This window comes from Schistocerca serialis, chromosome 4 (genome assembly GCF_023864345.2).
Source record: "Schistocerca serialis cubense isolate TAMUIC-IGC-003099 chromosome 4, iqSchSeri2.2, whole genome shotgun sequence".
Lineage (NCBI taxonomy): Eukaryota > Metazoa > Arthropoda > Insecta > Orthoptera > Acrididae > Schistocerca > Schistocerca serialis.
Genome location: NC_064641.1, coordinates 438,387,521 through 438,401,013, shown reverse-complemented (window position 1 = coordinate 438,401,013; position 13,493 = coordinate 438,387,521). Strand labels below are relative to the sequence as shown.

Sequence of the window (13,493 nt, the reverse complement as noted above, 5' to 3'; positions counted from 1 at the left end):
TGTGCCCCTTTAGTGATTCGGCAGACATCAAGCCGATAATCAAGTTCCTCCCACACTCGGCGCAGCATGTCCCCATCAATGAGTTCGAAAGCATTGTTGATGCGAGCTCGCAGTTCTGGCACGTTTCTTGGTAGAGGAGGTTTAAACACTGAATCTTTCACATCACTATGCGTGAAACTTGCCCGCACGCGTTCAACCGTTTCTTCGCTTACTGCAGGCCGACCCGTTGATTTCCCCTTACAGAGGCATCCAGAAGCTTTAAACTGCGCATACCATTGCCGAATGGAGTTAGCAGTTGGTGGATCTTTGTTGAACTTCGTCCTGAAGTGTCGTTGCACTGTTATGACTGACTGGTGTGAGTGCATTTCAAGCACGACATACGCTTTCTCGGCTCCTGTCGCCATTTTGTCTCACTGCGCTCTCGAGCGCTCTGGCGGCAGAAACCTGAAATGCGGCTTCAGCAGAATAAAACTTTATGTGTTTTTCTACGTATCTGTGGTGTGTCGTGACCATATGTCAATGAATGGAGCTACAGTGAATTTATGAAATCGCTTCAATCATTTGTAATAGCCCTGTAGTTTATATTCTTCCTCAGGTTCAAGCTATTTCCATACTAAATTTGATTGAAATCAATTAAGTGGTTTTGTCATAAAAAGGTAACAGACAAACTTTTGCATTGATAATATTACACTACTGGCCATTAAAATTGTTACACCATGAAGATGACATGCTACAGACGCGAAATTTAACAGACAGGAAGAAGATGCTGTGATATGCAAATGATTAGCTTTTCAGAGCATTCACACAAGGTTGGAACCGGTGGCAACACCTGCAACGTGCTGACACGAGGAAAGTTTCCAACCTATTTCTCATACACAAACAGCAGTTGACCAGTGTTGCCTGGTGAAACGTTGTTGTGATGCCTCGTGTCAGGAGGAGAAATGCGTACCATCACATTTCCGACTTTGATAAAGGTCGGATTGTAGCCTATCGCGATTGTGGTTTATCATATCATTGCTGCTCGTGTTGGTTGAGATCCAATGACTGTTAGCAGAATATGGAATCGGTGGGTTCAGGAGGGTAATACAGAACACCGTGCTGTATCCCAACGGCCTCGTATCACTAGCAGTCGAGATGACAGGCATCTTATCCGCGTGGCTGTAACGGATCATGCAGCCACGTCTCGATCTCTGAGTCAACAGATGGGGACGTTTGCATGACAACAACCATCTGCATGAACAGTTCGACAAAGTTTGCAGCAGCATGGACTATCAGCTCGGAGACCATGGCTGCGGTCACCCTTGACGCTGCATCACAGACAGGAGTACCTGCGATGGTGTGCTCAACAACGAACCTGGGTGCACCAATGGCAAAATGTCATTTTTTCGGATGAATCCAGGTTCTGTTTACAGCATCATGATGGTCGCATCTGTGTTTGGCGACATTGCGGTGAACACACACTGGAAGCGTGTATTCGTCAAAGCCATACTGGCGTATCATCCGGTATGATGGTATGGGGTGCCATTGGTTACACGTCTTGGTCACCTCTTATTTGCATTGACGGCACTTTGAACAGTGGACATTACATTTCAGATGAGTTACGACCCGTGGCTCTACCCTTCATTCGATCCCTGCGAAACCCTACATTTCAGCAGGATACTGCACGACCGCATGTTGCAGGTCCTGTAAGGGCCTTTCTGGATACAGAAAATGTGCAAATGCTGCCCTGGCCAGCACATTCTCCAGATCTCTCGCCAACTGAAAACGTCCAATGTTAGGTGCGTAATGGGGCCCCTTAAAGATATGGCGGCTAAGGAGGGGAAGAAATCCAGTGTGCACTCCGTGTGCATTCCGGGTGGAGTCATTCCTGATGTGGAAAGGGTCCTTCCGGATGCCATGAAGAGCACAGGGTGCAGCCAGCTGCAGGTGGTGGCACATGTCAGCACTAATGACGTGTGTCACTTTGGATCTGAGGAAATTCTCTCTGGATTCCAGCGGCTATCTGATTTGGTGAAGGCTGCCGGTCTTGCTTACGAGATGAAGGCAGAGCTCACCATCTGCAGCATCGTTGACAGAACCGACTGCGGACCTTTGGTGCAGAGCCGGGTGGAGGGTCTGAATCAGAGGCTCAGACGGTTTTGCGACCGTGTTGGCTGCAGATTCCTTGACTTGCGCCATAGGGTGGTGGGGTTTCGGGTTCTGCTGAATAGGTTAGGAGTTCACTACACTCAGCTGGCGGCTACACGGGTAGCGGAGGCTGTGTGGCGTGGACTGGGCGGTTTTTTAGGTTAGAAGGCCTCGGGAAAGTACAGGGTGGGCTGCAATCTCAAAGGGTGCATGGCAAATACAGGACGTGCTTGGATCAAGGAACAGTCGGAATTGTAGTTGTAAATTGTTGCAGTTGTGCTGGGAAAGTCCCTGAGCTTCAAGCGCTAATAGAAAGCACAGAAGCTGAAATTGTTATAGGTACAGAAAGCTGGCTAAAGCCTGAAATAAGTTCTGCAGATTTACAAAGTATCAGACGGTGTTCAGGAAAGATAGATTAGGCAGAATTGGTGGTGGAGTGTTTGTGTCTGTCAGTAGTGGTTTATCTAGCAGTGAAGTCGAAGTAGATACTCCGTGTGAATTGGTATGGTTATACTTAACAGCCGAACTAAGTTAGTAATTGGTTCCTTCTACCAACCCCCAGACTCCGATGATATAGTTGCTGAACAGTTCAGAGAAAATTTCAGTCTCGTAACAAATAAATACCCCACTCATACGGTTATAGTTGGCGGGGACTTCAACCTTCCTTCGATATGTTGGCAAAAATACTTGTTCAAAACCAGTGGTAGGCAGAAAACATTTTCAGAGATTGTCCTAAATGCTTTTTCCGAAAATTATTTCGAGCAGTTAGTCCACGAACCCACACGAATTGCAAATGGTTGCGAAAACACACTTGACCTCTTAGCCAAAAACAATCCAGAGCTAATAGAGAGCATCATGACTGATACAGGGATTAGTGATCATAAGGTCGTTGTAGCTAGGCTCAATACCGTTTCTTCCAAATCCACCAAAAACAAACGCAAAATAATTTTATTTAAAAAAGCGGATAAAGTGTCACTAGAAGCTTTCCTAAGAGAGAATCTCCATTCCTTCCGAACAGACTATGCAAATATAGACGAGATGCGGCTCAAATTCAAAGATATAGTAGCAACAGCAATTGAGAGATTTATACCTCATAAATTGGTAAGAGATGGAACTGATCCCCGTGGTACACAAAACAGGTCCAAACGCTGTTGCAGAGGCGACGGAAAAAGCATGCGAAGTTCAGAAGAACGCGAAATCCTGAAGATTGGCTACAATTTACAGACGCGCAAAATTTGGAACGGACTTCAATGCGAGATGCCTTTAATAGGTTCCACAACGAAACATTGTCTCGAAATTTGGTAGAAAATCCAAAGAAATTCTGGTCGTATGTAAAGTACACAAGCGGCAAGACGCAGTCAATACCTTCGCTGCGCAGTGCCGATGGTACTGTTACCGACGATTGTGCCGCTAAAGTGGAGTTATTGAACGCAGTTTTCCGAAATTCCTTCACCAGGGAAGACTAATGGGATATTCCAGAATTTGAAACACGAACAGCTGCTAGCATGAGTTTCTTAGAAGTAGATACCTTAGGGGTTGCGAAGCAACTCAAATCGCTTGATACGGGCAAGTCTTCAGGTCCAGATTGTATACCGATTAGGTTCCTTTCAGATTACGCTGACACAATAGCTCCCTACTTAGCAATCATATACAACCGCTCGCTCACCGATAGATCTGTACCTACAGATTGTAAAATTGCGCAGGTCGCACCAGTGTTTAAGAAGGGTAGTAGGAGTAATCCATCGAACTACAGACCTATATCATTGACGTCGGTTTGCAGTAGGGTTTTGGAGCATATACTGTATTCAAACATAATGAATCACCTCGAGGGGAACGATCTATTGATACGTAATCAGCATGGTTTCAGGAAACATCGCTCTTGTGCAACGCAGCTAGCTCTTTATTCGCACAAAGTAATGGCCGCTATCGACAGGGGATCTCAAGTTGATTCCGTATTTCTAGATTTCTGGAAAGCTTTTGACACCGTTCCTCACAAGCGACTTCTAATCAAGCTGCGGGCCTATGGGGTACCGTCTCAGTTGTGCGACTGGATTCGTGATTTCCTGTCAGGAAGGTCGCAGTTCGTAGTAATAAATGGCAAATCATCGAGTAAAACTGAAGTGATATCAGGTGTTCCCCAGGGAAACGTCCTGGGACCTCTGCTGTTCCTGATCTATATAAATGACCTGGGTGACAATCTGAGCAGTTCTCGTAGGTTGTTCGCAGATGATGCTGTAATTTACCGTCTAGTAAGGTCATCCGAAGACCAGTATCAGTTGCAAAGCGATTTAGAAAAGATTGCCGTATGGTGTGGCAGGTGGCAGTTGACGCTAAATAACGAAAAGTGTGAGGTGATCCAAATGAGTTCCAAAAGAAATCCGTTGGAATTCGATTACTCGGTAAATAGTCCAATTCTCAAGGCTGTCAATTCAACTAAGTACCTAGGTGTAAAAATTACAAACAACTTCAGTTGGAAAGACCACATAGATAATATTGCGGGGAAGGCGAGCCAAAGGTTGCGTTTCATTGGCAGGACACTTAGAGGATGCAACAAGTCCACTAAAGAGATGGCTTACACTACACTCGTTCGTCCTCTGTTAGAATATTGCTGCGCGGTGTGGGATCCTTACCAGGTGAGATTGACCGAGGACATCGAAAGGGTGCAAAAAAGGGCAGCTCGTTTTGTATTATCGCGTAATAGGGGAGAGAGTGTGGCAGATATGATATGCGAGTTGGGGTGGAAGTTATTAAAGCAAAGACATTTTTCGTCGTGGCGAGATCTATTTACGAAATTTCAGTCACCAACTTTCTCTTCCAAATGCGAAAATATTTTGTTGAGCCCCACCTACATAGGTAGGAATGATCATCAAAATAAAATAAGAGAAATCAGAGCTCGAACAGAAAGGTTTAGGTGTTCGTTTTTCCCACGCGCTGTTCGGGAGTGGAATGGTAGGGAGATAGTATGATTGTGGTTCGATGAACCCTCTGCCAAGCACTTAAATGTGAATTGCAGAGTAATCATGTAGATGTAGAACAATGGTGACCGAGCAACTGGCTCGTCATAACGCCAGTCACTACTCTTTATGAACTCTGGTATCGTGTTGAAGCTGCATGGGCAGCTGTACCAGTACACACCATCCAAGCTCTGTTTGACTCGATGCCCAGTCATATCAAGGCCGTTATTACAGCCAGAGGTGGTTGTTCTGGGGACTAATTTCTCAGCATCTATGCACCCAAATTGCGTGAAAATGTAATCACATGTCAGTTCTAGTATAATATATTTGTCAAATGAATACCCGTTTATCATCTGCATTTCTTCTTGGTGTAGCAATTTTAATGGCCAGTAGTGTATTATGAATTTTACACTCAACTAAACCATGTAAACACATGGAAAAATGCCACAAAGACATCAACATACTACATTATAAGTTATCAAGCACATAGTACGTTCAACACGTAATTCCTCTTAAACGAAAATTATTTCAACTAGGATAGGTGTGTTACCTTTATATCAGCTAACAAATGACGTTAATTCTTACAACTAATAACATCACATATGTTGTTTTCTTGACATTCCTCAATTCAGAAGGAGTTCACAGAATATATTGTACGTAGAATAGTAATAATCAACTTAGAACAACAGCAAACACTGAGGGGACAAAAGTCATGGGATAGTGATGTGCACATCAACAGATAGCAGCTGTATTGCACACACAAAGTACAAAAGAGTAGTGTATTGGCAGGGCTGTCATTTTTATTCAGGTGGTTCATGTCAAAAGGCGTCAGAAGTGAAACATTCCATTTCGAAAATCGTTAGGGAAATTAATATTTTGAGATTCACGGTGTCAAGAGTGTGCTGAGAATGCCAAATTTCAGGCATTACTTCTCATTCTGGACAACACTGCTTATCTGTGGGTGGATTCTCTCAATATGGCATAAGTATCACTAGTTCCTTTCATCAAAGGGTTCGAAAAGTGCCGTGTTCAATGCCCTGGATGCTCACGAGGGCAAAATACGTAAGAAGAAAAGTGACGAAAATCTTGACAGTGATTAAAAAAAATAGTGCTAGTGAAGTTAATAGTCAAATCAATGAAGTCTGATTATAAAGTTGCTATTTCAGAGTAATGTTATCAACACAACAACATTTTTAATGCAGCTAAGAGTGGCTATATTGTTTGCAGCTTATGTAAATGGTTAATGTAGGAGCAATTTTCCTTCACTCAGAGTCTCTCTTTTCTCCCCCTCAAAGTTAAGAGTGCTGTTATATTTTTAAAAATAGGGCAAGCATGTCTGTTACTGTAAACACTATTTATGCATCACATGTGCAACATACATCACTTTTATTAATAAAAATTTTAACATAATTATGTTACAAACTATACTTATATAGCTAGAGAAATTATGCTGGTTTAGTACCTTTGTTGCCAAAGGGCTTTCTTTGACTAATACTGCTGTATCAGAAGTCTTAAAGTGACCTAAGTCTTAAAAGGATGGACGTACTGTATTATTTTATTGTCGACACATTAGATCGTCTGAAAAACATTTAAATTCCATCTATTCTATTGCCCAATTTGTGTTTTTGGTGTTATGAGGAAAGGGATGGAATGTCATCATACAGATACAGTAATTGAAACACTATTTACAGGTATATTATCTGATTTTATAAGAACGTAAAACTTTTATCTCTTATCCTTTGACAGAGGTCTTCATGTGTCCAAGTGCAATATTTGTAGCAATCATCTTCAGGATAAGTACTGGGGTCGGGGGTGGTCTTCCCTAAATGACATCACTTTGTTGTACAGAACGGTATTGCCTTGTTAATTTAACAGCTCATCGGCAAGCAACAGAATGTCAGCAGCTCGAGCACAGAGGCAGCATTTTACTGCAGCCATACAGTAGATCTCTTGGGTCACTTGTTTATCATGTTGAACCCAAGCCTTAAAGAGCTGTTGGCTGGCAAGGACACAAGCTGGGTGAACTGGAATCACTGGCAGTAAGGTTGCCAATAGCTTGTGCCACAGCATTTATCTCAATATCTTCTTCTATTTTAAGCATACAAGGTTCTTGAAAATTTGTACATCAGCCACACACCAACCAACCAACAGCTGTGTTGTCCCAGTTGCACATGATCTTCACCCTCCAATATGGGACTGATAATAGAATACGTCTCTCAGTTTTGTCAACACAGATGTCTGTGCAGTCACATGCCAGATCATAAAGGCTTGCAGCATACAGTGTGGCTACAAAATACTTTGTGGGCCTCCTCAGATCCTGTGGTCACGGTGAATATAGCAAATCAGCAATAGCCTTACACCACCTGGACAGTGACCGACCTTTCAGTTTTCAAGTTGCCTGCGCGCTTGCTTCGAGGCTATGGATTGGGAGAATTTTGGGAAAGAGCGATTCACCTGTAAACAAGACTGCACATAGGACGCTGATGAGATCTATTCTTGAGAACTGCTCGAGTGTTTGGTTTCCATACCTCATTGGATTGAAGGAAGACACTGAAGCAATTCAGCGGCAGGCTACTAGATTTGTTACCGGTAGGTTCAAACAACATGTAAGTGTTACGGAGATAAATTGGGAACTCAAATGGGAATCTATGGAGGGAAGGTGACAGTCTTTTCGAGAAACATTGAGAAAATTTAGAGAACCGACATTTGAAGCTGACTGGCAAACGATTCCACTGCTGCCAACAAATATTGCGCATAAGGACCACAAAGATAAGATACGAGAAATGTACGGAGGCATACAGACAGTCATTTTTCCCTTGCTCTATTTGCAAGTGGAGCAGGACTAGAAGTGCTATTAAGTGCCCCAGAACCCAGCAGTTTAATTCCACTGATGAGCATTGCTGTGCAAATGTGGACAAAATGTTGGATTTACAGACTTTTTGTACTTTATACAATATGGCCCAACACACTAAAGAATTTTATTCAAACTGACACTAGCTATAGAAACCTACGGACTTATCGTGCGTTAACTGCTATGTATTTAGTTTTATTGCAGCTACAATTAATTTTGTGAAACTAAATCTGCTTGCAAACAATTCCTGGTCTCTACTTAATGGTGGGCGTTTCACATTATTTGTTTTGCTCTTTTACCATTAACTTGGTTATTGTTAAGAAAACAAATAGTTATCAGCATAACAACACACAAATATATTGGAAAGTAGGGTGTCTATAAATAATCTTTCTGCTGCAGCTGTCATTTCTTATTTCAGATGAAATTCATCTGTAATCACTATCAGCCATTTGACATTCAATAATCGACGAAGATCTTCTCTCCATGCAGTGCAGTCTTCTGCAATATATTGTCGTGCCGCCACGACAGTACGCGCAAACGGCGATAGAGGAGCTCCGCAACTCGGCTGAGCATGGGAGCGCCACCTAGCGCCGGCCGCATGTCACGGCACGGCAGTCGAATAAGAGATATTGAGCTGTTATCATGTAACGAGCTATTGTTTCTAAGTGAGTGTGTTTGAATATCCACGCAATTATTGCTGATTAAAGGTTATAACACTTTTTGGCGATGAGGTCGGATATTTTCATTGCGTTGTGGATTTGTGGATTTGTGTGTTCGTGACGGGGCAGACATGGAACAGCTTATGCAAGCGCTCATTGAACAACAAACACAGCTGACGGCTGCTATTCAGGCGTTGTCGACGTCACTTACTCATCGTCTGTCTTCCTCTTCTCCGCCTCCATTCCCTCCTTACGACGGGGCTGCTGAAGATTGGGAGGATTATGAGAAGCGTTTGCAGCAACACTTCTTGGCTTTCGGCGTTGTCGACACTCCTATGTGTAAGTCGTTATTTCTATCTTGGATTTCCCCACGGATCTATCAGCTGCTATCTCAGTTAGCCCCTCTGTGGGAACCTGCCTCTCTGTCCTTCCAAGAAATGTGTGACTTATTGTCTAACTATTACCGAAAAAACACCCACATCGTTGCCGCCCGCGTGGCGTTCTACCGGTGTCGTAAACAGCCCCATCAATCTTACCGGGCTTGGGCAGCGGAACTACACGATCTCAGTAGGAAATGTCAGTTTGTCATGGACACTCGTCATGAGTCTTATGCTGATTCAATGGTTAGGGATGCTATTCTATGGCTTGCTCCTGATAAAGAAGTTCGGCAACGTGCCCTACAACTGCCAAACCCGTCGTTGTCGGAAGTTCTAAGCATCGCTCAATCCTTTGAAGTGTCTCACGCTGCTGGCGCGCAAATAGACGCGTGGTGTGATGTAGGCGCTGTACAGTCAACTTTCGGCACGGACAATTTGCCTGTCTCACAGGAGAACGAAGATGTGGCGGCGGTTCACTCGCGTAAACAACGTCGCGTTGGGCCGCAACACTTGCAGCGAAAACAGCAACCACAGAAGCAGGTTCGTTCCGCACTTCCTTCTTGTCCACGTTGTTTCGTACAGCATGACAGGGCCGCTTGTCCAAAACGTTGGGCCACGTGTAATTCATGAAGGAAAAAAGGCCACATTGCTTCCGTGTGTCAGTCCCCTAAAGTTCCCGTCGGCGAGGACGAGGCATTGGACATGGATGTTAACTGTGTGCTTTCTCAAACAAATAAGTTGTTTGTTACTGTTCGTGTTCTGGATAAAGACATTCACATGCAAGTGGACACTGGCTCTGCAGTAACTCTCATTAATTCTCGCACGTATTTGGAGTTGGGCTCCCCTCCCTTGTCTCCAGTTACACGAAACCTGAGAACTTATAATAAACAGAAAATTCCTATCATTGGCCAGTTTGATGCTTCCACTGCCTACAAGTCTGTTGTTAGGCCCCTCACGTTTTATGTGGTGGATCATGCGGGCACTGAAAACCTGTTCGGTTATGATGCTTTCCAGCTGTTCGGGTTCTCCATTGATGATGATGTGCACCTCATATCTGAGGATATTCCGTATCAACAGCTGGATGGATTGTGTTCTGAATTTCCGTCCGTGTTCTCTGCTGGTCTGGATCGTGCCAAGGATTTTGAAGCCCACATTACTCTTAAACCTACAGCTCGCCCTAAGTTTTTCCGGGCACGCCCTATTCCGGTGGCGTTGCGTGCACCTGTCAAGGCTGAAATAGACAGGTTAACAGCTTCAGGGATTCTCCTTCCTGCTACCTCCAGCGAATGGGCATCGCCAATCGTGGTGGTTTCTAAACCAAATGGGAGTCTGTGATTGTGTGGTGATTTTAAAGCCACTGTCAACGCTCGGAGCCTCATTGACACTTATCCTCTTCCCTGTCCTAAGGAGTTATTTACCAAGCTCGCTGGGGGCCAGTTCTTTTCCAAACTTGACTTATCGGAGGCGTACCATCAGTTGCCGTTGGATGCGTCTTCCAAGGAATTTCTCGTCATCAACACTCCTTGTGGGTTGTATCAGTACCAGCGGTTACCATTTGGCGTCGCTAGCATGCCGGCCATTTTTCAGCGGTTTTTGGAACAGCTCACGGCTTCCGTTTCCGGCTGCATAAACTATCTGGATGACATTGTTGTCACGGAGGCCTCCACTGAGGAGCACCTTTGCAATTTGCATTCACTGTTTCGGGTTTTGCATTCGGCTGGGTTGAGATGCAATCTGGACAAGTCACAGTTCTTCCAACCCTCCATTGTGTATCTTGGTTTTCCACTTGTCCCGTGAGGGTATACGTCCTCTACGTCAGCACGTTGCAGCCATTAACACTCTACCCCGGCCGTCTACGGTCAAAGAACTTCAGGCATTTCTAGGCAAGATTGCTTATTATCACAAATTCATTCCATCTGCGGCGACGGTAGCTCATCCTCTGCATCAGCTGTTACGCAAAAACATCCCTTTCTGTTGGTCTGACGAGTGTGAGCAGGCTTTTGTCCACCTGAAGGCTCATTTGCAGTCGGCACCTTGTCTTGCCACATTCCGTCCGGGTCAGCACTTTGTTCTGGCGACTGAGGCGTCACAGTATGGCCTAGGGGCTGCTCTCGCCCATCGGTATGAGGATGGGTCGGAACGACCCATCGCCTATGCTTCCAAGACCCTCAACGATGCGCAACGGCGTTACTCTCAAATTGACAAGGAGGCGCTCGCTATCATTTATGCTCTAAAAAGTTCAGCGTTTTTTTGTATGGTTCTAAGTTTCACCTCATCACCGACCACAAGCCGCTGGTCTCTCTGTTCAGCCCATTGGTGTCGCTTCCGGATAAGGCAGCTCACTGCCTGCAACGTTGGGCCTTATACTTGTCTCGTTTTCACTATGAGATTCACTATCGCCCCACGGCCCAGCACGCCAACGCTGACGCATTGTTGCGATTGCCGATGGGTCCCGACCCGGTTTTCGATCGTGATGAACTACTGTTTCCACATTGATGAGGAAGAATGTCGTGCGGTCGAAACTACCATGCCTTGCACCTTCGTCTGTCTGTTCATGATGGTTTTGTTCTTCTGGCCACAGATGGCGCATCTCCACGGGTCGTGGTGCCAGCCTCTCTTCGCAAAGATGTTCTCAAACTGCTGCATGAAGGCCATTGGGGTATTTCTCAGACTAAGTCCCTGGCCCGCAGGCATGTTTCTTGGCCTGGTATTGATTCGGACATCGCCCACATGGTTGCTGCGTGTGGTCAGTGTGCTCAACAACTGACTGCACCTCGTACAATGCCCTCTCTGTGGCCTGATCCGGCGCAGCCTTGGGAACGGGTGCACACCGACTTTGCCGGCCCCTTCCTCGGTACTTATTGGCTACTGTTGATTGACGCCTTCTCGAAGTTTCCGTTTGTTGTTCGATGTCCGTCGCCCACCAATGCAGCGACGACGCTGGCTTTATCCAAAATCTTTGCACTAGAAGGTCTTCCATCCATGATCGTCACGGACAATGGCCCTCAGTTCTCTTCGCAGGCCTTCCGTGATTTTTGTACTGGACAAGGGATTCATCATGTTACAGCACCGCCCTTCCATCCGCAATCGAATGGGGAGGTCGAGTGCCTTGTCCGCACTTTCAAAAGCCAGATGAAAAAATTCCTAAGTGATTTTTCCACAGATGACGCTCTGCTGCAATTTCTGAGTTCTTATCGCTTCACGCCTCTCGGTGATCGCAGCCCTGCTGAACTCTTGCATGGCCGCCAACCGCGCACTCTACTGCACCTGCTTCACCATGTCAGGCCTTGTGCTGTGTCCCCTAGTGCGGGAAAATACTCGGTGGGCGCCGACGTGTGGGCACGAGGGTATGGATCTCGCCCTAAATGGATTCCAGGGGTGGTCAAGGCTCTTTGTGGCTGCCGGCTTTGTGAAATACGTACGGACGACGGCATGGTTGTTCGCCATTATGACCAGATGCACCCACGAGTGGTGGCCACGCCGGTGCCACCCCCCTTCCTTCGCCTCCACCAGCCCGAGAAGCCAGTCCTGTCGCTGCTGCCGATCTACCGTACGTGTTGATGCAGCCGATGTCGCTACCGCTTCCGAGTACGCCGGAACCGGCCCCAGTCGCGATGCCGCCTTCTCCGGGACCCATCTCGCTGGAGCACACCCCCAGGTCCACGACACCTATGGATGCCGCTCCGGAGTTTTCACCCATCATCTCGTCCAGGAGGCACGTTCCACGCACGAGCTTCCATCCTGGACATTTCCGACCATACTCTCGTGTCTCTCCGCGGGATCTTCTCAGGGCCTCACAAGAGGCCATGGATGTCTCCGCACTGTCCATGTCTCCAAGGAAGTGAGAGGGTGTCGTTTTTTTTTTTTCAAGGGGGGAAAAGTATTGTGACAGTGCCACGACATTTAAAAGTGCCGCCACGACAGTACGCGCAAATGGCAATAGAGGCGCTCCGCAACTCGGCTGAGCGCGGGAGCGCCACCTAGCTACGAACGGCGCTGGCCACATGTCACGGCATGGCAGTCGAATAAGAGATACTGAGTTGTTATCATGTAACGAACTATTGTTTCTAAGTGAGTGTGTTTGAATATCCACGCAATTATTGGTGATTAAAGGTTGTAACATATATTGCTACTGTTTGTTTTCTAATGTTATACACCTATTTGACAACAGGTTGTTGCCTCAATATTTTCTAATCTTTTGAAATCTAGCAAAGAACTTCTTCAGTCCAGTTACCAATGATATGCTTGGCTCCACAATCCACCCACCTCCAATTCATGTTCATTAGTCATAATTATTCTTCAACTTTATAGTCTGTTCTTGAAACCCTCTTTCTGCATTTAATTTCTGACACATCAGAAGCCCTGTTTTCAAAACACTGATTTCCCAAAAAAGGAATCATTGAGTCGCAGACAGGCGCCTTTGAAAGACTGCTAAAATTAGGGAAGGTGGCTTGTTGGATTGAAGAAGACCAAGTGAAGCAAATGGGGGAAAAGGTGGTGTTCTGGAGGAAAGTGGATAGGGTGT

General features: G+C 45.7%; 1 protein-coding gene across 1 annotated transcript in view; it reads right to left on the bottom strand.

Moving 5' to 3' along the window:
- LOC126475051 (glutaredoxin-3) overlaps positions 1 to 13,493 on the bottom strand; it is a 56,934-nt gene that overhangs the window by 27,378 nt on the left and 16,063 nt on the right. The window lies entirely within an intron of this gene.